The sequence below is a fragment of the Corvus kubaryi genome, unplaced genomic scaffold (assembly GCF_017639235.1).
Source record: "Corvus kubaryi isolate FWS band 111438036 unplaced genomic scaffold, C.kubaryi_AGA036_p1.0 37334, whole genome shotgun sequence".
Lineage (NCBI taxonomy): Eukaryota > Metazoa > Chordata > Aves > Passeriformes > Corvidae > Corvus > Corvus kubaryi.
Genome location: NW_024581108.1, coordinates 13,005,215 through 13,027,860, shown reverse-complemented (window position 1 = coordinate 13,027,860; position 22,646 = coordinate 13,005,215). Strand labels below are relative to the sequence as shown.

At 36.8% G+C, this 22,646-nt stretch overlaps 1 long non-coding RNA gene across 1 annotated transcript; it reads right to left on the bottom strand.

Annotated features, from left to right (window-relative positions):
- Positions 1–4,348: 4,348 nt before the first annotated feature.
- LOC121666028 lies at positions 4,349–21,125 on the bottom strand. The gene is made up of 4 exons (XR_006016543.1): positions 20,972–21,125; positions 17,459–17,499; positions 7,678–7,793; positions 4,349–5,991 (listed from the first exon to the last, which is right to left on the bottom strand). It is a non-coding gene; the product is annotated as an uncharacterized LOC121666028 (long non-coding RNA).
- Positions 21,126–22,646: the final 1,521 nt, after the last annotated feature.

Below are 22,646 nucleotides of genomic sequence, written 5' to 3'. Positions count from 1 at the left end.
CCCACCTGGCTATCAACTCATAGAAAATGTCAGCTAAGCTCATTTGTTGATGAATTCTGTTCATATTGATCATTTGCTAAAACCCTCAGTGCAGTAGAGGCTTAGCAAGCACAGAGATTAATTCAATGACAGCATCTATTTTTGTAAAGACACAGATTTGCTTGAGTCTTTGCAGCATGCTCCCTTAATTTGAGATTTAGAAGTGTCCATTGCACTGGAAAAATATAGTTTAAAATGCACAAAAATTCTACAATCCTAACTGGAAAAGATGGTGTCAGGGACAGGAGATTTTTTCCTCATTTTTACATAAACCTATTGAAGCCAGAATTTAATAATGTAAATTGGCTACTGAACAAATGTTGTTTGAAATTAAAACAAATCCAGATTTCTAGTACAGTGGGAGGGTAGAAAATATAGACACACTATATCTTAGTTTTCAAGACCACGAAGTGAAAGAACTATGCATTAAGGGGCGAAAAATGTGACTGACTTGAATGAGAGTTCCTATTCTTTTCAAAGTTGTTATCCTCCTGCTGCTGCCAAGGCACCTTTCTTTATTAGTTATGCTATTTGTATGTGGATGAATTCATCCAGCAAACATCTTTTACACTTAGTAAAAATGAGATGTAAGAACCATTACAATGTGGGTGGCAGGGTACTTTTTAGAAAAGACAACAAATTCAGCAGAACAGTTGTTCTAGCACTTATTAAAAATTTTCAAAATGGTATTTCTTCTTGTGTCCCTAATTACTGAACCACACTTCCTGTATCCTGACAGATAGACCTGCTTAAAATTCTTGAAGGGGCTGGAAAGAAATGACGTATCCAGCCCACAGCACCTTCCACCACATCTCTGACAACAGTCAGCTCAAGGCACTCTGACCTCGCAGTTGATTATCTGTGCATTGACAATGCTGTCTACAAAAACCACCAGAAAATTAGCACTTCTGAATGCCTGTTTTGCATTCTTCAAGTACATTATTAGAATTCTTTTGTCAAGAGAAGCATGCTACATCATTGTATTCATAATAAATGCTCTTTGATTTGTATGACTTTGTGTTTGTAATAGACCCAAACAAAGATCTCATTTGTTCTGCTGGCAAAAGCTAATCTGTACAAGGATTTTTTTTTATTATTTTCTGCCGAAACTGCCTTTCTGAGCCTAGAGATTGGGTTAGCTAAAAGCTTCACATTCATTATCTTTAAGGTACCATGTTAATGAAAGGATTTTAATCATTGACATTGCTTTGTGAATTATTATTACACAAACCCCTGCTGTTGAGTAAGACAAAATTAACCCAGTGTAAGGGGCATTAAAAAAATCACAGCTAATTAGTAAGCTAACAGGAACAAAGAGAATGTATAACGAAGATGTTGAGAGGAAGACATGTAAAATCTGTAGCTTCCATTCCAACACTGATCTTTCTATATGGAAATCTTTTTTCTGTCTGATTTGTTCCATTAGTCTTGAGCATTTTTATGTTTTGTAATTAGTTTTCTAAGCCACAATGTCTCACTTCTCTCAAACTGTGGAAATCCAAAGGCTCATAATAGAAAATAGAAGATATTTAAAAATGCTTTTAAATTATTTCCCTGGCGGTCTATATCAGAAACATAAAGTAATTCTCTGGATTATTCTGGGAAATTATTTCCTTATTCTCTGCTGTTCTCCATGAATTGCAGAATACTTTAACTAATCCAGCCAGGTTCCATTGGAATAAGCCCTTCATTTTAATGGATTGATACTATTGTCCAGGTTGTAATTCCATATGGAGCAGATAAATGAAGCTATAGGTTTAAATCACTGCATGGCTTCCCTTTCACACTCCTAGTCATGCTGGTTTCCAATGGGCATCACATCATTGTGCTGATGTAAGAGCCAAGGATGAGACAATCAAATCACAGAGAAGTATTCATGCTGGGTGCCATTTGCTTATAATTGCTCTTTGTAAGTTATAGTTTCAGATAAAGCTCCCAAAATGGAATGAAGATAAAATAATAATTAAGTCTGTTTCTCTTTTTGAGCCTGACAAAGGCTTTAAAATTTTTTTAACGTGTTTGCCCTTCTGTTCACTATTCCACACATCCCCCCTTCTCTCTTTTGTTCATCAGCCTTTTCAGCCTGATAATTAAGACTCAAAATATTTGCTGCAGTTGTTTTTTTTCTGAGACATCAATTGGTTTGTGTTGTAAATGTGGAACAACAATCATCTGGTTCTCTTGTGTGCCAGTAATTTAGTATTTCAATAATCTCTAACTGTTGAAAGGTTTAAAACAAATCAACATTTCTAGCAATTTCCTTTTCTTTGTGGGGAAAAAAAATATGTGAAAGTAACATTTACAGCATATACTCTTCTATTTTCCTTTTTTTACTCCATTTTTATTTTGTGATTTTTATGAGGGAATTAAAACACAGGGCAATTGCTTAGCATAAAACAGAAGACTCACTTCCATAAAAACATAGCATTCTTGCACAGGGGCAGTTTTTACAACCTGTATCATTGCTTCAGTTCGCTAATGCTGAATTTTCCCACTAACTCTTTCTCAAAATTCAAGTAAAATAAAAGAAAGGCAGTATCTAATATATTATGCAAGGGGCAGTACATTTTTGTACCTAGAATTTTCCATGGAAGGTTATTATAATGTTTTGAAAATATTGGCTAACCCTTCCAAAAAACTGTAAGTCAAAATTGTGTTAGGTCTGTGACATATACAATGGACCCAGGAAGGGCAATGATAAAACTGGGAACTAGATGTTAAGCACCCCAGAACACATTTTAGAATTATCAAATTTATTTTATTTCCATAATCCTTGGGCAATGTTCCTCTCTACAGATTATCAAATATTTAGGGAAATGCCTGAGTCATTGTTTTGGGGAAATCTGTGGATACAAATCAGGCCAACTGTCCAAAATGGATTTAGATATCCAGTTTATATAGAACTGAAATTGTTTTCCATGACTGGCCTAGGTAAATCAGTAATAAATCTCAGAACAGAAGCAACCCCACAGTCCTCCCTGCCAGCGTATTTTTTTTTTTCATTCAACCTTTTGTTCAACTCCAGGAACAAAATAAAGTTTTTCCAACATTACAAGTTTTCCTGTAACACAACTTTCAGAGCACAGCAAAGCAACACAGAGACTGTTCCTAAAATTTTATCAAAATCCGCGAATGATAGCTGAAAAACTAGGAAGGAGTTTCAAGCTGTGGACAAGAGAGAGGCTGTAGGCTTCTGTGGCTCCTCTAGAAATTGGAAGCAATTCATTAGTCCAGTTGAGAAATGACTGGACAGAAGTCACAGGAGACAGAATTTGGTCTCCCTGTGTGCAGCAGCTGGCTCCCTGGTCCTAGAAATGAGGAACCTTCTGGGGAGTACAAGATTAAAAAGCTACTCAGTAACATAAGCTCTGCCTCCAGTCAGTATTACTATAATGCCATCCACTCTCCAGAGAGGTTACAGCCTCTCGCTTTACAAAATAGCACTATACAGCTGTGGACAAAACTCCTTGGACAATCACAAATAATTCACAAGCTCCTTTCCAAATTTTAGACAATTCTGGCAAAGACTTCCCATGCCTTTTTTCCTAGCCACCAAAGTGGTTCCTTTTCCCTCCTTGTACTAAATCAGTTGGCTTAATGGTGACCTGCTGCAAATTTTGCAGCGTGGAAAACTAGCAATACCTTCGGCTGTAATAACCCCTGCTTATAGAGCATCCATATGTTGCATTTGAATAAGCACAAACTGATAATAAAGAAATTCATTAGAAGAAAGGTGCTGAATTAATTTTTCAGATGTCCACAGCAAATCTCTGTTGTCTATTGAATGTCATGTTTTTACTTATGATAGGTGGTGTGTATTTATGAAAATTAGATACAAGTCTATCTATCTATATGTGTATGGCTTCAGAAATAAGTGTGGATGTGCATTTGTCTGTAAGAATTGCAAAGGAAAACTGATTAGAAAAATAAGACTATCAACCCTGGTCCATTTGTGCTTTTCACTTTCATATGCTACATGAGTATTTACTCAGATTTCATACTGATGTCTGTGGAAACTGTATGCAAGCAATGAATGCATGATATAAAATAGAAATTTGTCGCTTATAGCAGAGAGATTTCTTTTCTTCTCAATAAATATGATTCGAGCTAGGCATTAAAGCCGGTAAATATAGAGAGCAAGACAATACCCTATTTAAACAACTATTTCATATAGTTCTAAATGTTTCTAGCTCTGTTTCTTCACAGAACTTATGTATATGCTTCTATATTAGAATGCATTTAAGTTTGTTGTTGAGTAGAGTTGAAATTCCACTTCTTTTATTTTTTTTAAACTATGCTCTTACTATTTTCATGTTAAAAACAAAAAAAAAACCAATTTCACACCACTTCTCTATGTCTTATACAAATGATTTACAAAAGTTTTTGAATTTTCATCTTTGCTCTGCTTCTCTACAAAGCAGTTATCAGACCCCATTGTGAACACTTTGGAAAAACACAGCCTGGCTAGCAAATTAGTAGTATTTGCTGCTAATATTACTAATTCAACATTTGAAAAGGCTGCTCACTGGGGAAAAATGACATGTTCTCTAAGTCAGAGGAGAAACTAGGGTGATAGTTAATGGGTGTTGGCTGTGCCGCACATATTGTGCATGACGCTGTTCACATTGCAGCTGTCTGACTGCCAGTAGCTGTGGAAGAAATTGTCAACAAGATTTATTGTTAGTTTCACATCTATACAGTTGGAGACGAAAGGCTGAAAGAGTTTTGTGAAGTTCAGTGCTAACTTCTCCTGAACAATAGCAACACACCATGATTAATATTAATGCTCTTACTGGAATAATTTTGCAGCTTTGGAGGTCTTAAAAGTCATTTTCTTGAAAGAGCTAAATCCCTACAATCCTCAGTAATTTTTTTTTCTGAGAGAAGTACTTGACTCTGACTTCAGTTCTAGCCCACAAAATAGCATTTTTTCGGTTTACAACTGGTGTTGGAAACCTCAGGCTTCCTTAACAAAAGAAGTAGGGCACACAAAGTAATTAAAAAGTAACCACAGAGGAGGAGCAGATGCTTCTTATTCAAAATTACTGGTTGTAAGGAATGAGGGGAGGGGGTCTGGAGAGGGGGCAGTGGGTTGTCTTTGCACACTTAAGAGCTTAGCTCACCAGTTTGAAAGACCACAACAAACTTGTTATATAAATGTATGAATTCCAGAGGCATGAATTTCAATGAATGCTTCTCTCAGTTTCTGTTCCTGTGGTTTGTGCTTTTAGAGGATGTTTTTAACCTAGCTTCACTAAAGAAAAATGGTATGATTTACATATACTTTATATTGATATGCATTCAAACTTGAGAAGGATAGATTTATTTGCCAAATGCTACAGAATTTAAGCAGAAATCAAGACTCAGTATCTCAGGGATTTTTGTGTCTAGCCAGATAGAGCAAAGGGTTTGTGTACTTTGAATGATAAAAGTATTTTGAAGGCTCCTAGGATTGTCTTGCCTGAATCTCTAGTGTGTTTATTTCTTTGTTTCAGATAGAAATCAACTGAGGTGTATTTAATTACATTTTTTTGCTGTAGAAGACACCTCTAGCTCTGGAATCTTCTTAACTAATAGCTTGAGACTATGACATGAGACAGACTGACAAGAAATAACCACCTGGATTGTTTCAAACAAAAATTTTTGCAAAGACACTAACATGGAGGGGAGAGTGCAGCTACAATTAGAGGACTTACCTCGTGCTACTGGATGTTGCTGCACTCTGTATCAGGATCTTGGAAAGCAAACAGGAAATGGATTCAGGCACATGCAAACACATGCCAGCCAAACAGCTGATAAAAGTCTCTGCGTTCATTTTTTTGTCCACCGAAGTGGGTACAGCTTATTGTAAACCCATGAAATAAAAAAATTATCTCTTGTCATCCAATTTCAGGTGGCATTTCCCAACATTGTTGCAGTTATTCAGAGAATTATCTTGGTAGTGAAGGACATCTGGATAACAGACAGCACAAGAGCATCAGAATATGTAGAAAATAGGATGGTAAAAATTTATAGCAATTCTGGGTTGGAATGACTCTACAGTGTCCTAACAAGTATTAGAAAAACTGACATTTCAGATAAGCAACCAGTTTATCTAAACATTATTTACAGGGCAATCACATTTTTTTTCAGGAAGAGAGCTGAAATTGTAATGCCAATTTAAAAAAACAATAAAATTCACTACCAAGAAGAAAATCAAAACAGTTTGAAAAAGTCTTCTGATGATTAGGCAAATGTTATTACAAGGTACAATATGGGAAAGAGTCTGTACAGATCCTTGTGAAAGGAATTAATTGTCACTTTGGTGTTGAGTGTTACTGAAAATTAGATTTGATATTGTATTGGGTTTGCATGGTCTCATTTTGATAGAGGGGGGGAAAAGCATTTTGTATCTTTTTCTCCCTCTCTGTTTTAGGATTTTTCCTGTTTTCCAAAATATCTACCATTTTATATTATTCTTCATAAACTTCTATACTCAAATTTAGAAAAAATAGATGATAATAGTGTATTTGAAAATAATATTATAAATATCATCTATGTCCGGTAAATACAACTGTTTTTTTCAAATAGGCTGAGAGTTCTAAGACTTGACCACATGTGCATGCTCACACGCAGGAGCTGCCTCTCCAACTCTGCCTACACTGGCTGTCCACAGGGTCACTAACAACCAATACACCCACAGGAAAATTTAGTCCCTTATAGCCAACTAGTTCCCAGAATCAGCAGAAATGTAAATAATGGGAGGTGCTGAGAAATCACTGATGACTGTTGTGCCTGAGCCAGAATAAGAGCACTCACAGAGCTGTGAGAAAATCAAAAGGTATTACAAGGATAAACCAGAGTATTAGCAAGGGTAATTTCTGAGGAAATGAGGCCAGAGGATGAGGTACATGCTGCACTGCATCGTGTCCAAGAGACAGCCCCTCTGAACCCTTTGTTCTAGCTGTTCTATGTTATGCACATGAAATAAATTAGAACTGGCTACAGAAAGACAGGCTAAGTGGAGTAGTTCAAACTTAGTGATTTTGGATGGCAGAAATTTCTGTTAATTCCTTTCTTCTGCAGAGAATCAAATCCAAGCTTCACCAGATTTGTCTGAACAGTCCTGCAGACTGAAGGATACTCATCAGCTTTGCTTATGACTGAAGTGATACTTTTTTGGTCCTCTCCCTGGGTAAATACACAGGGTACCACTTCAGTCATAAGCAAAGCTTTCTCTGCCAATCCTGTCTTCTTTCAAGGCTTATATCACTTGTTGCCCCAATATTTAAGTGTTCTGCCTCAAATGGGAAAAAGGTTAATTTTGAAAGAAATTCAAGGAGCCAAGTCCTATCTCCTTAAACATTACTGTGAGCTAACGGGTAGAAACATAACAGTCTGAAAAATAAGTTAATTTGTTGGACCATGGACTATTAAAGATAATTTGTATGAGTAAAGATACAATTGGCCAATTTACAAAGAGGTTAGGTAAGGCAACAAATGATTTAGGAGAGAAAAATTACTACGTGGTTATACAACAAAAATATTTACCACGGCTGTTTTCAGAGATAGCATTACAGCTCTGTCTCATCATGCCTACTTGATAAGAGCAGTAATGGAAGAGCTATTTTAATTACAAAGAATCAGTGTAGCACATACCATTATTTGGCAGTTGGATGGAATTAATGCTGAGTAATGCAGAAAGTTTCCAGAGATAACATCTTCATTAGTGAGACTATGATGTCCTACACTGATTTGCTTGTAGCTCCACCAGGCTGAAAAACAAATACTATCGATTAACCCTTCAAACATAATGAACAATTTTGCTGCATGTTTCCTGAAAAGAAAGAAAAATGATAAAATAATCTGGTAACTGATGCAGGCAGTCATGTGGTACCCTGTTTCCATTTCTCCCACACTCATCTGTTTGACATAAGCCCCTTACCCACTGCTCACCTTCCCTTTTTATGTGTCAGTAAAAGCCTAGTACAGATAAATTAAGGTAGTTCAGAGCATATCCCTGGGTTTCATCATCTCCTCAGTTACCAGCCATAGGACAGATTACAATTTCACAGATGCTAGGAGAGGAGATATTATAGCAAAGCAGTAGTGCCACTACCGACAAGGTTAAGATGGCACTTCCATTATAAACACCTATTTGCAGTGGCTTATAACTTCAGGCTAAAAATTTCTCTGAGGCTTAAACTGGGCATATTTGGGCTCAGCTTGGTAATGGTTTTTCCTGCCTCTTCATACCATTTTGATTAGGTGTTTGTGATATGAGAATGCAAACAAATGTGTCTCTGGTAGTTTCAAATGGCAACGAAATGTGTTTCTTTCATGAAAAAGCCTGGAGGACAGGATGTTCCTCTCATGCTAGCAGCCATTTTATTGTGCATTATTTCCCCCCAAAAGATAATTTTTGAAGTGACAAAATTTACACCATTTTTTCCAAAAATCATTCAGGGCAGCTAAGGGACCCTGCCAGTTGTCTCTGAAGGATGTGCTGCATCCCTCTGAGTCACAGGAGCTCCCAGTGCTCACCAGTGCCATGCATTCCAGGCCAGTCTTTGCTTATGGCTTCGATAAAAGCCTCCTTCGGCAGAACAGCATTTTTGGGAGTTCAACATATCAACCAAAACTTGCATAGTTTGGAATGAGGAAAAAACAAGTGCCATTGTATAGCACACAAATCTCATTATTTTAATGAGGCATTTATTCTAATTGTCTAATTTATTTTGAATTATACCTCATTATTAAAATCCTGCATTTTTGTTCTGATCTTTAATGAAGGATGTAATGAAATCCCTAAATACAGTAATGTCTTTTTTTTTCTGTGTCCTTTTCCTCCTATAAAGTTTAGAGTTTTTGCCAAAGATTATAATTTTTCATCAATCATCCAAAGCAATAAAGTACAAAGTCTTCCTTGCATGTCTATCTGCCTGGCTCCATTCATAGTAGTATCTACTTTAACAGGTATTTAAAAGAATAAATTACTCTAATAAACCTGTTGAATGAGACAAATTTTGTGTTACTTTTCCTTTGTATTTCTCATGTACAAAGATATATGCTGAATTATTCCATCACAAGCAATGCATAACCATGGAAGCATGATTTTAATGAGCTGAGAGGATGCTATATCTATCAAAGCATATTTTTAAAGAGTCAGACTCACAGTGGACACAGTACAAAAAGACGAAGAAAGGAGAACAGGAAGAGGAGAGAAAAAAGGTATACTAACATTTGGAGAGGGACTATAAAAATGATTGGACTTCAGTTATTCTTGATATTTTTCAAAATTTATTTCTAGTTTCCCTTGTGAATTTAATTTTTTCCCAGCACAGCTTGTGCACACTGTAACTCCTTCCTAGTTCTGGAACATGTGTGGTATGCACATTCTTCAGGGTGCTGTGCTGCAGTGAGCCTGCTATGCACGTTCCTGGGCACAGACACATGATGGCTTTATGTGAAGTAAATCTCCTTAAAGGCTGTGGGGCACCATCCTGGTTATTTATTTTACACAGGAGACATTCAGATGTGGCAGATACAGACAGCAGTGTGATGCACGTGGAAGGAGATAACATGCCTCTTACTCTGGTCACTCCATGTGGAAAACTGGAGAGAGACTAAAAGCAAAACCAAGTAAAAATGGATCTGCTGTTCCTTTTTGAAAAAGGGGCTAGAAAGAGGAGAAGATAAAAATCATAGCAATAATGTCAGAGCAAGAAATATAGGAAAGTTTTAGATGGAACATACCCCCCAGGAAGCCACCCACTGAAACAGGAAAGCAATGATTTGAGTGTCTGTGTCCCTGCTAGCCCGCGAGTCCATCAGGAATGACAGCAGCACCTGCAGAGCCCCACGGTGGCTCTGCCCCGCTCTCCTGGACTCCGGCAGGCACCACGGCAGCACGGGCTCAGCAGGAGCTGATTTACTGAGCTCCTCAGCAAAGTAAATTGGCTGTGCTGGGCTCGGGGCCGCCTCGCTTAGATTGTTACCAGGGCTTGAATTTACATCCGCCTCCGGTTTCTCCGCACTTCACTGCAGGCACTTTTGCTGGGTAAACCGACAGAAAGACTGTAGAAAGACAGTTTTTAGATAAATTGTACACCTATGGAACTCCTTCTAAAAATACTATTATGTTAATAATATAGTGCAGTAAGGCTCCTCCCAAAATACTGGGTACATAGACAGTAAGAACATCCACAATTACATTACAGAGAACGAAATAATTGCAAAGGCTATAAGGGAGAGATATTATTATGCTTCAGGGCATAAACCTCAATTTAAAGTTCCCTATAAACTGCTGGTACAGGTAAGGTTTGGATGACAATCCTGTATGGTATATTTTATATTCCTTAATTGGATATCCTGATTAAAAGTACTCTTCCTTTTCTTGTTGTAGAAGACTATTTTCAGTATATATTAGCCATCATTATAAGCACTATTTAAAAACCTGAGTGAAATTTCGAAGTCAGCATATATATACCAGCAAAATAAAAAAACCCCAATCAAACAATGCAAACCAAAATCCCCAAATTTAGAAATGTTTAGCATTTAGTTTCAAATTCCAGCTCACAAATGCGGGCATCTATCTCAAATGTTACTTTACTAGTGAACAGATTTATCTGTTAGAGTTGTGTCAGATGACTGTATGGCTACAAAAATATTCCTTGAAGAGATGGATGCTATTTCTTCTTTGTAAGAAGGATTGGTCATGGTTCAGCAAGACCGCTAAAATAATTTCAATTTAGGCATGGGCTGGTGATAATTGCTAGTGATTGAATGCCAATGAGTGAGAGAGAGCAAAAACCCCATGTAATGACAGATGATGGTATAGGAAAGTGCTGGTTACACTGACACCGTATCACTTCATCAGACGTTATAAATTAAAGATAAATTAAATTAGGTTAAATATATGCTTATTTAACAACACTCAAGCAAATATTTCTTTGCTGGATAGCAAATAAGGCTTGTATTTAACCAAAGATTAGTGCATTCCAGTTCTAATACCAATGCAGTTTGTTTTTATAGGACGATCTAAACAGCACTTTATGTTGACATTTCTATTGCGTATTTAATGAAAGCATATCAAATATGCATGGCAAATAAATACTGTGTTCCACGTAAACCTTTCCTACATACTCCCTATCTTTTATTCTTTGTAATATATTTGTTCCAATAAAAATGCATATCACTACAATGTAACTAAATCTTATTTTCATTTTTTTCCAGACAGGAAACACAAATCTAGATCATTAGAAGTACGGCTGTACCACTGTTTTAAAACACAGCCCTGAGCTGTACCTCTGCCTCCCTCTAAAAAGAGAAAGTACCCTTGTGACAGAACAGATTAAGACTATCTGAAACTCCTTAATCTATTGTCCATGTAGCACAGTGCTGCTGCATTGTACATGATACAACCAACAGAAGTCAGACCTGGCTGCGGATCCTGACTACATTCTTCAGCCTGCACAGCTGAACTGTTCTGTGTGCCCAGCTAGAGCAGAGGGACACCTTGTTTAATAGTTCTAGGTATGGGGGGTATATTTCCAATAGAGTGTTCAATTTGTCTGTTTAAACATAGACTGTGAATACTATCAAGTGCACATATTAAGATATATGTGTATTGGACATGTCTTCTGGATACTTGCAAATAAGTCTAAGGATATGAGAATTATTGCAATTTTCATTTTAAATGACGTAATTTAATCTATCAGTTTCTTATTTGTGTGCCCTACTTAGTTTGAACACAGAGCAGGAAACACCTTTTTATGTGCAAATATATGAACATAAAGGCATTCATTATTAAATTTTTGATTTTTTTTTAATTCACAAAGGCTTTTCAAATAATATTGCAAAGTTTTTTTTAAAGACAACACAAACATTGTATTCATTTGTTATCTTCAAGTACAGAAACAAACCCCAGATTCCTTAGCTCAACAGATTCTGAAACAAATGTTTACTTCTGCACACCTTCAGGTTCTGTTATTTTATAAAGGAACTTTAATGCTAGTCTGCCTAGTAATTCACTTTGGGATGTCTTTATATACCACTGACAGTAATACGGCTCATTTTGGGTGATTAACTTAACCCCCAGTATTGCAAGTGCCTTGCTACATTAGCATATCTTTCAAGGAATAGTTGCAATGTGAGAAAATTGCCTGTAGGATTATTTGCAACTAGGAACCTGTGAAATGTAAAATAAAATGGAAGACTATAAAGTAAAACATCAAAGATAATATTAATAGCCAGTACTCCAAAAAGTAATTTAGAAGAATTGCATGGGGGAGCGAAAATTACTAATTTAAAACCAGATAGCTTTGGCAAAACAAAGTCAGAAGTTTAGAACAAACAATAGATAATACAAATTCACTGTATGCACAACATGGAAAGAATGCAAGAGGCACTAGCAGCTCCAGTAGCTCAAGAAGGCTGGGACAGAAATGCCTGACCAAAGCAAGCAACTAGATCTATACAAACGAAACAACAAAGTTGCATTATATTGAATTTAGGCTACCGAAGAGAAAGAAAAACACGTGCTCTTTAATCCATCCAGTTTTCTGTTACATTTTCATTCTAATTGAATGCAGAATTTGTGGGCAGAAGGATTTTCGTTTTAATTGAAGAATTTGGAGCTGACAGCCACTGTCACGCTGCTCCAAATCATGTTCTCACCCCCTCTGTGGGGCAAACCACGCTGCAAGTTTCAGTTGGGTTTCTGTGGGAGATTACAAGCTTCAAAGCTAACATTTTGAAACCTGTTTCCCTTTTGATACACACTCTTTCTTTTAATAAATTTCAGAACAAAAAAATAAACTCAGATGAATCATAAAGGCACAGAAAGTAGGAGAAAAGTGTCTAGTTTTGAATCAGGCCCTGATTCCGCATGACAAATGGCAGAGTTTTGGGTTGGATTCCTGTTTAATCTTCCTACCAAACCATTGTCCCAGAGATGCTCTGATGTACTTACACTGCTGCTGCTTGGAGCCCCAACACAGGCCAAGTGCCCGAGCAAACAGCACACACGTCCCTGGGGCTGCTGCTGGCAGGGGTGCCCAGCCTTGACTCCCACTGTGAGGGGGCTTCCCCAGGCACAGGATATCTGAAAGGCCTGTATGGAATTCACAGCACATTCAAAACTGCTCCAAGGCCTGTGGAACACCTGCAAGTGAGAGCAATGGGACTGCTCTGTCCTGATCTGCTCCTGACTGTGAGGGCTGACTCCAGGTCAAAGCCTCGGTGAGAGGCTGTGATCCACTGGAACCCACACTTGGCTTCTGAATGTCTTTAATGTAGTGCTGCTCTGTGGAACTGCTTCAATGTCAGAAGTCCCCTGTGATAAGGCACTAGTGCATGTTCTATGGAAAGCAACATAGGTTTGGTTGAAAGAGAGCTGGCTTAATGAATAAAGAGGTCTTTTTAAACCTCTAATAACTGTGATCCTGCTATCTTCTTAGACACTTACAGTCTATAGTACAAGATGGTAAAAACTGAACTTGTTTGGGAAGTTCCGGTATTTAAAAATGTAGAGAATTCTATCAGCTGCTTCTAAAGAGAGGCGTTTTCAAGATTAAACACTCCAGACTAAATTCCATAAGTCTTGATACAGTTTTTTTTAACCTGTGATTAATATATCACAAGACACTACTAATAATCATGCTCACTTATATCATGATGCAGTGTGAATAAAGAGATTAAAAAACCCAGAGTTGATACCACGCTTCTAGCTTATATTTAAAAGTCAGGGAAGGAAGCTCTTTCAAACTGACCTATCCATCCAAGCAGCAGATGAAAAAACAATGCCAGCAGCTATTTACAGATGACTTACTCTAAAAACAAACAAGAATACAATACCTTTAAAAGAAAGGTGCTTTTTTTCTTCTTTGAGCTATAACACGTAGAGCAATAAGGTAAAGATGCCTAACAGTGAATGATTCACTTTCCTGTAATAATGTCTGGAGCCTCTCCTCATTGTGCCCTGGTAAAAAAGGTAGCAGAAATCACCTTTGAAATGGCTTAACTGAATCGTAGGGATTATTCTATGGATAACCTACTGCAAGACTGCCATATCTTCTTCTATTTCCTTACTTCTTCCACAAGGAATCTTCCTAAAGAGCACTGAATTTCATTACATTGATAAACTTATGATCCCATCTATCCTGCATGGTTTCTTAGGACAACCAGCTACCAGGGATCATTCAGAGCAGCAGGAAGAGTCTAAATCAGTGTGGGCTGGAGGGATTAGTCCCACCTTTCACCACTGTTGCAATGAAGGCATTTTGACTCCAGTTACAGAAATCATCAGGAAATTGCAGTGCTTCTGTACTGGGCTTTAAGAACAAAGTTATTCACTGTAAAAAAAAGCTTGGTTGAGCCAAACTTAATAGGTCTTACTTAATGGTTTCCCAAAATTCTCTTCATCTGCCTGCTTCTATGTATTATGAGCTATCTGGCCAAAAGTGTTTCACCTAGTGAGAGCAAATGAGTGACCTTTGTAGTGAAATCTGTAATAACTACACTGTTCAAACAGAAATTCTAGCAAAAGAACAGAAAAATAAAAATATCTAGAGATAATACTATGGTTAAATGGACTAAATGACCACTGGCTGATTGTTATTAATTTCACTATTTATTTCTGAAATCAATTACTTGAGTATCCTACAGATGCTGGATTCTTTACTTGATGGATGTGTACACGAGGATTTCCATATTGTTTGTTTGTTTTTTTCAGCTTTACACTTAGTACCAGAACTTTGGAGGGAGAATTATGCTTCTTTCAGCTGTGAAATAGTGTGCCTTGGCAGTCTCCATTCTGTGGATCCATGATCCTGAGGCTGGTTGCCACAGATGCCATGAGCAGGCACATGGAGGGCTTTCAGCAGCTGAATATTTTGAAAATGCATCAGTATACTGATTCTTTCACATTTTCTTTGTGAGTAGCGCTTTTTGTGAGGCTACCTGGGCTAGAATTCTCTCACCTGAGCTGGTGGCTTGACCGGCACTCACACGCCCACTACACAGAGAGGGGAAGACAAGTGTCAGCTTTAAAAATATATTCAATACTTATACCAGTACATTAATTTTTTACCAGCTGGGGTAGCTGGCAAAAAAAAGGACTTAAAACGTGGAAGGGTTTTGTTTTCTTTTCTTTTCTTTTCTGAGTATTTCCATTCTATTCAGGACTCTGTTACTCTAAGAAATATTTATTGCTGAAGTACATGACACTTCTTTAAGAATTCGTAGTCACTTGACTTTTGTGCATGTGTTGATAACAGAACTATTTATTACAGAAGCCTAAAGTGTCTCTTTGAAATTACCAAACGTAATATTTCACTTTGTACAAAAATATCAAGACTTTGCTTCAATTTATGTATCTGTTTGCAATTTCTAAAGACACTTTTAGATAGATTCCATTTCTATGAGGATTTGATAAGACAACTCTGCAGAAATAATAAACAGACTCTGTTTATAAAGGACTTGCTAACTAGCACTCAAAAAAGGCTTTTATGTGTGAGGTCTTTTTCTTCAAATTGATCTTCACTGGGATAAAACTATTATCATAGGATCCCATTCAGTCCATAAGAATACAGAGACTTGGTTTTGTCTGAATCCAGATAAAAAAAAGAAAAATGCAGTGTTTCTTGGGAGAGTAGGTGATGGCAGTATACTGACATTTCTATTTAAAAAACCCCCAAAACCCAACAAGTTCCTGTTTCCACCATTTTGGGGTTTTGGGGGAGATCTCATAATGTCGCACCTACAACGTCAGACTGCTTTCTTATCTGGTAGTATGTATTCATACCTAACTAGTTTATCAAGGAAGGAGGACCTGACCTACTTTTCTCAGATTTCCCACTGACTTTAATAAGGAATGTAGAATTTAAGTACTGAGACATGGTGAAAAGTTAAGAATTTCAGAACTACAGGAAGTCCAAGCTCCCACAAATAACAGCTTAGTGTGACTGAATGGGTAAATCGATGACCTTCACATACAAATATTGAAATACTTAATGAGTAGAGACTCCAGGAATAACAGGCAAGTTTCCAGTGCCTAGTTCATTATGTTCAGGAGAAATGGACAGGACATTTTATTCTGAAATGCAATGCTCCTGAAGAGAGCCAATATTATGCTACAACTGATCAGTTTTACTCCGATGCCCATTCCCACTCAACCATCAAAACTATCATTTGTAGATTTAAGAAGCTGATTTATCTAATCTGATTCATACAAAATTAAGGAATATGAGACATCAGTCTTGCTTTCCCATTGCATGCAGACCTTTGTATTGTAGAGACTCCTGTAACTACTTAAGGCCAACAATCAATTCATTTTATTGCTCAAAGACCTGGAACTGGATAATGAGAGGCAGTGGGAAAGAAGAACTATCCTGGATTGCAGGATCCTTTCCCACAGTAGGCAGCTGTGAGTAACTTTGAAAGTTTCAAGCATGAAGTCGTCAGCATCAAAGGTTACTGATGAAATCTTCCTGCACCACACATCTGTTGCCATCTGATCTGGCTGTCTGGGATAGACACAGAAAACAATGCAGAAACACATGGCCCAAATATTTTCAGAGCAGTTATCTCTGAAATACTACAAAGAAATTGTAGTTCAGTGATATACAGAATAAAAAAATAAAAGCTTTATTTTAAAAGCTCTTTTTTTACCACCATAATTTGTTGTAGAAAATAAGAAATATAAACCACTTTACCATTATTTTAATAGATACATCATGTTCCCCAGCATCAGAATTACAAAGATATAATTTGCTGTATTTATAACCTCTATCCTGATTTGCAGTGAAAATCTTACACATTTTCTTTAAAGAGATTTCACTTGGAATACTTACCCACCCTGCTATTTTGCTCTTATTTATTACTTTTACATATTTAAATGGCAAAAGAATAACTCATTATACAGGATCTCATAAAACTCTCACATTTCTTGGGAAAAAATGGTGTATGCTAAGATTGCTACTGACAAGCACATTTTTAATTGCTAGTAATGTATACACAAAGAATACCGTAGATCTTAGCACTGATATTGCTGCTGAGGCTACAATAATCTCTGTATCAGAAGTCAGTGCCATAATTTTGTTCTCTAGAGGCTATGGCTTGGTTAGGGCAGTCCCATTGTTTCATCTGAAGTCTCAGCAGATTAATACTTTCATCAGGGCATCAATTTGTCCCACTTTTCTTTTTGCTGCTCTTTGTGAGTGACACAGCCAAAGGAATGCACCTCTTTAAACTGTCATTCAGTTTAACTCCTCCTCTGCAATTATACTCGCATGCATAATACATCATAACAAATTGGATTTTGCAAAGAAGCAACAACAGAAATTACATTTGCTTGTGGCATAAGATAGAAACTCTTCTAATAGGGAAGGGGGGGCTGTGAGCAAGAGCTAAAGAAATCTAATGACTTAAAACCACTTACAGAAAACAGTTGCCTTCTATTTTCCAAGGCTGCTTCTTCTTCTTTAGCATAAAGACCAATTGCAAAAGGGGAATGAAAGAAAAAAAGGAAATATTAAAACAAATTAAAGAGCTTTTCAGTTATCAAAGGCTCTACAAAATTGTACAGTGTGTTTGTGTTTTTAGCAGAAAAGTTTGCTTCTGGCCTTAGAGGTTAAAAATAACTGCCTTACTTCAAGGAACACTTTTTGTTTGAGCAAAAATTATTATACAGACAACATCAGGTGAAAAATCACATAGGACAAATATCTTTACCAGATGTCCTGACTAGAATAAGGAACTTCCATTTTCATTTGATGAGTAAAAACCCCTCTCTTATATACCAAACTCTGTGATGGTTTTCCAAGTCTCTCTAAGTGTAGCAGACCCAGTGGCTGATTATTCCTCCTCCATGCATCTATTTGGAGTTACTGAAGAGAAGAGGCAACCCAGAATATCCTTCAAGTAGCTGACTGGAGCCAAAAACATATCCCCAGTGTGCATGGGACTTCTAGACAGCAACCAGATCTGTTGTCTGCTCCAGATCCCTCAAAAAAAACCCAAAATATGCATTTGGCAGATCATCAGCAAAAAGTCTTTTGGTTTATAAAAGAATTTAGATGAAAGGGAGGAATGTTTCCAGAAGAACACTGAAATCATTCTAATGTTTTAACTCTGAGATTGTTTGTCTTCAAGATAGACGTCAAAATTTAAACTGTGTTTTATCCAGGCAATTTTTACTAACTTCAGTTAATTTCAATTCTGTGGCAGGAGCTCCACTTCATTTGAAAAGTAAAGAGTGACAGAGGAGAGATCAGCTTTGCTGGGACTATATCTTTGTCCTTTGAAAAATAAGGTATGTTTGGCTCAATATTTAGAAAACAAGATTTTGTGGCTAAAATCTGAATATTTAAGGTGGAAGTTCTTCAAAATTCAATAACATAACAGCATACAGGTATACAATAAAAATAAAAGGAAAGGTCAAGAAATAAACAAGTGAAAAGGCAATAGCCAAAGAACAAACCCCAAACACACTAAATAGTGTCATCTTAATGAAATCCAAAGCTTTTTTTTTTTTTGCATAGACTTTATATTGATAGATATTCCATGGGATGTTTCACTTAGCTTGAGGTTAGTAGCAGCGATTGCAGGTGGCAACTACATGCTGAGGCTGTAAGTGATCTAGGTATAAGGGGTAACTGTGATAAGTCATATGAGATGGGAGTTTAGATAGTAAACATTTCAAAATACTCATGTTAGAAAAATGGAGCAAATCTGTATAGATAAGGGATTTATTCTTATCTCCTCTAAAACTGTGTCCTATTAACTTTTACCTTAATGATTGATCATAACTCCAGGACCATTGCAAGACCTCGCAACATGGAAGCATTATATTCTGAATTATGTGGAGAATAGGAATTAGCAGCAAGACGACAATTTCTAGACTGATCTTAAAATAACCAGGTACCTTCTTTCCTATATTAAGCCAAGAACTTCCTTCTCAATTAGACTGGCAGAAATTCCTGCACAAGGATACTGGCAGGTGGATATGTAGTTATTTCCAATAGTATTAGTGTTTGTCACAGGGATAGAAACGAATTAGAACTGGGAAATGGGAGAGCCTTATGTGAACAGGCAAGTTTGGCTGCCAGTTATTTAGGCTGCTTTGGCAGGCTGCTATCTGAGATACAACCACAGCCAAAGCTGAGAAAAGTCCTATCTTTTCAGCACGTACTCTGTTCGTCTACTCTTCTTATTAGGATGAGACATTTGGTTGCTTACTCAATTATTATCATATTAGTGTCCATTTTCAATTGTCCTTCAGCTACTCCTTTTCCCACACTAACACTGCAGAAAAAAACCACTGGGATTTCACTGTGAGTAAAATGAATATTTGTGGAGAATGATTAAAAACAGACTCTAAGCACGTTTCTGTATTTAGTATCTTCCTGTCACAACCCTTTGTTACAGTAAAACTACATTTCCTATAATAATCTTTGGCTTGCACATTTATTTTTATACTAATTATATTACTATATTGTTACACAGATAATTTTGGGACTTGTCAATTAAATTTTCATTTATGCTCAAGCATGATGAGTCTGCTCTTAGTACCTTATGCACATGCACAGAAGAAGCCTCCTCTCATAAACTACAGTTTGCTTGATATATGCAGGTTTTACAGTTTATCAGATATTATGCTGAAAACTTCCATTCTCTTCATTTTTTTACAATGCAGTGCTGCATAAGAAGGTACTCTGTATTCATTTTTCAGATCATATTTTAAAGTTCATTTTTTAAACTTTAAAAATAATCATGAAAAACTCCCACTGGATTATGTCCAAAGATCATAATCAGGTCTGTATCTGGATGAGATTTTTTTAATCATTTTTTCCCTTCTATTGAAGTTAGATAGCACATTTTATGGCACTAGTCCTTCTTAACAAGAAGAAATTCATTCCTAAGACTAGGGGAAGCAGAATACTTGCATGTTAAAAGGTAATGCCATCCATTACATAATAGGAAATTTCCCACAGAAATTGTGCTGACGCTGATCTAGCTTTTTATGGTTTTCATACTAATCAATGTGTGTAACATCATCACAGGTAATGATACCATTTAAAACAATATCTGTTAGATTTTTGACATTGCTTTGCATTATATGTGAACACAAACAGTACAGTATTATGTAGCACAGAAAATAAAAGCATCAGTCCTTTACCTTTGTCTAAATCGCACAGGAAGCTGACTAGCAGCAACAGGTGGTAAAAAATAAATTGCATTTAGAAAATTCCATTATTTAATAATTTAGGGTATAATTAACAATAAAAATTGATAAATTCTTTTTATGAGTTCTAGCCTACTGCGTCCTTCTAAATACATGGACCTGCCATCGAAATCAAAGCAAGTTTAATAGTTCACCTCAATGACTTCTAAGACTTGCACACCAGACTTTATAAAATAATGCACACACTGATCTGTATGATACACAGGTTTGGCTTGAAAATTAAAGGCTGGAAAAGAAAGGGTATACTGGCCTGGCCCCCAAATTCACATGTTATGTTATCCTGCACAGAGTTTTAAGTACCCACAGACTGAAAAAATGCTCCAACTGTTTTCTCATGAAATGCAACATATGATACAGATATTTATTGGTCTCTGTAGCTGGGAAAAAGTTAGTCTCAGAGGACTGGGAGGTCCAGTAATTTTCTTAACTTTTAAGTACTTAATGAACCTTCCTGATGAAGCTAGAAATCTTGTAAGACAAGGCTTTGTAGAAAATATCCAGTCCTGTCTATTTCTATCCAGATGAGATGTACCAAGACAGAAGATTATATAATTAAATCCATGGTTGATTCACATTTTTTTGACTCATTGGACACCCTTGAAATTAGGCAATACAAGATGCTGTTATTCAGACATTATTGATTATAGTAAAGATTTGTTTTGAAACAGAGAACTCAATAATGGCAAGGACTTGAATCACACTTATCACCTTGTTACACTCAAAGATGACATCCATTGAAAGGCCTTCCCAAATCCCGAGGGCTGCTCTGCCCAGAGCTGCTGAATAATAGCTTGTCTTCAGTCCTGGCATTTCATCACACATCACATCCTGCATTGCAACACCTGGATTCAGCAAGGATCTTTCCTATCTTAAGAAAAACAGAAAAAATCACAACCATAGGACATTCCTGACTGAAGCAATCAATGCATCATTGTAACAAGAACTATCAATAATCTAGCTGTGGAGAATGAAAGCAGTGCAATGGTAGCAAGGCTGATGAGTCAAAGAACTGAGTTGCACACCAGGGAATGCCAGAGCTGTGTGTGGATGGTTAAAGGACAGAAGCCCCTTTGATTTCTGGTATAATTGCCAGTCAGCAATACAAACTGAGACTGTTCTCTTCCTTCTTCAAATATGCCATTATTTCCCAGGTGTCACTGATAGGATCACCCTGAATATCCCATTCAGCTTCATCTAGTGATAATCAATATATATTTTAAAAGGCTCAAAGATGAGATGGACAAAATTTAACTGTAAATGCATTAAAGGATTGATACTATTCTAGACTTGAAAGAAGCTTTAGTAGACCTGAACCATGGCACCAAAATTGCTTAGAAATTGAGATGGATATTTAATTGTAAATAGGTGGAAGACATTCACACTTATTGCACAAATGCATTCAACACCAGCTTCCCTGACAATATCTTGCTATCTTTTGAAAGAGGTGACAAGAGTACACAGCTTTTAATTCTCCTCAAACAGTCATAATGATTTTCTTTTTTGCTGCATTCATTTGTGGCATCCCACACAACTCCATTCTCTCCAGTCATTTTCTGTATTACTCTCAATCACCAAGGGGAATTTGTCAGATCATCTAGAGTTGTATGTCACTAAAACGATCATATTCAGCTTTTTCTGTTTTAGCACAATTCCAGTATACAAAGTGCTTAGATAAAATCAATTCATTTATAAAGAGAGCAGGCTGCATTTGAATCTAAAAAAGACAGAGCACTGAGACGCAGAGGGAGGAATTACAAAGAATATGAAGGAAGGTGAATTCTTTGATTGAAGGTGTGCCCCAAATTAGCCAGTTATTTACGTAGCTTGAGAGATATGGATTCCTTGATGCAACTAAGTTACACAGCACTACCCATAAGCAGCAGTTTCTATTACCACTGATTGCTACAAGGTTCCATCCTATCCTGGCAGACGAAGCCCAGCTTTTGGTTATTTACATGCGTCACCTCTCAGCTGGATTACAGCCATATAGTTCCTGGGCATGAAGCCATCACACCTTAGGAAACTCCAATTAGTACAACATGCTGTAATACATGAGCTGCCCTGAGCAAATCTATCCTCCCTTACAGTGACTTCTTTTTGACTCCTAAAGCAAGAGAAAATCTCAGTTACTACTTTCAAGACAAACAGTAGCCTGGGGCCAAGATTTTTAGAAGACTAAATTAAATTTTGGGTTCAACAACTTAAAATACAACTTTGCTCTTTTGGTACCCTAAAGCTCAGAAAGGGAGTTACGACTCATCTACTTAGAAGACAGAACACCCCCAATGATGGAAGGCAGAAATAAATTCAATGTGCACTTCTGTGATCATACAATATTTATGAAATACTTATTAAAAAAGGGAAGGGAAGGGAAGGGAAGGGA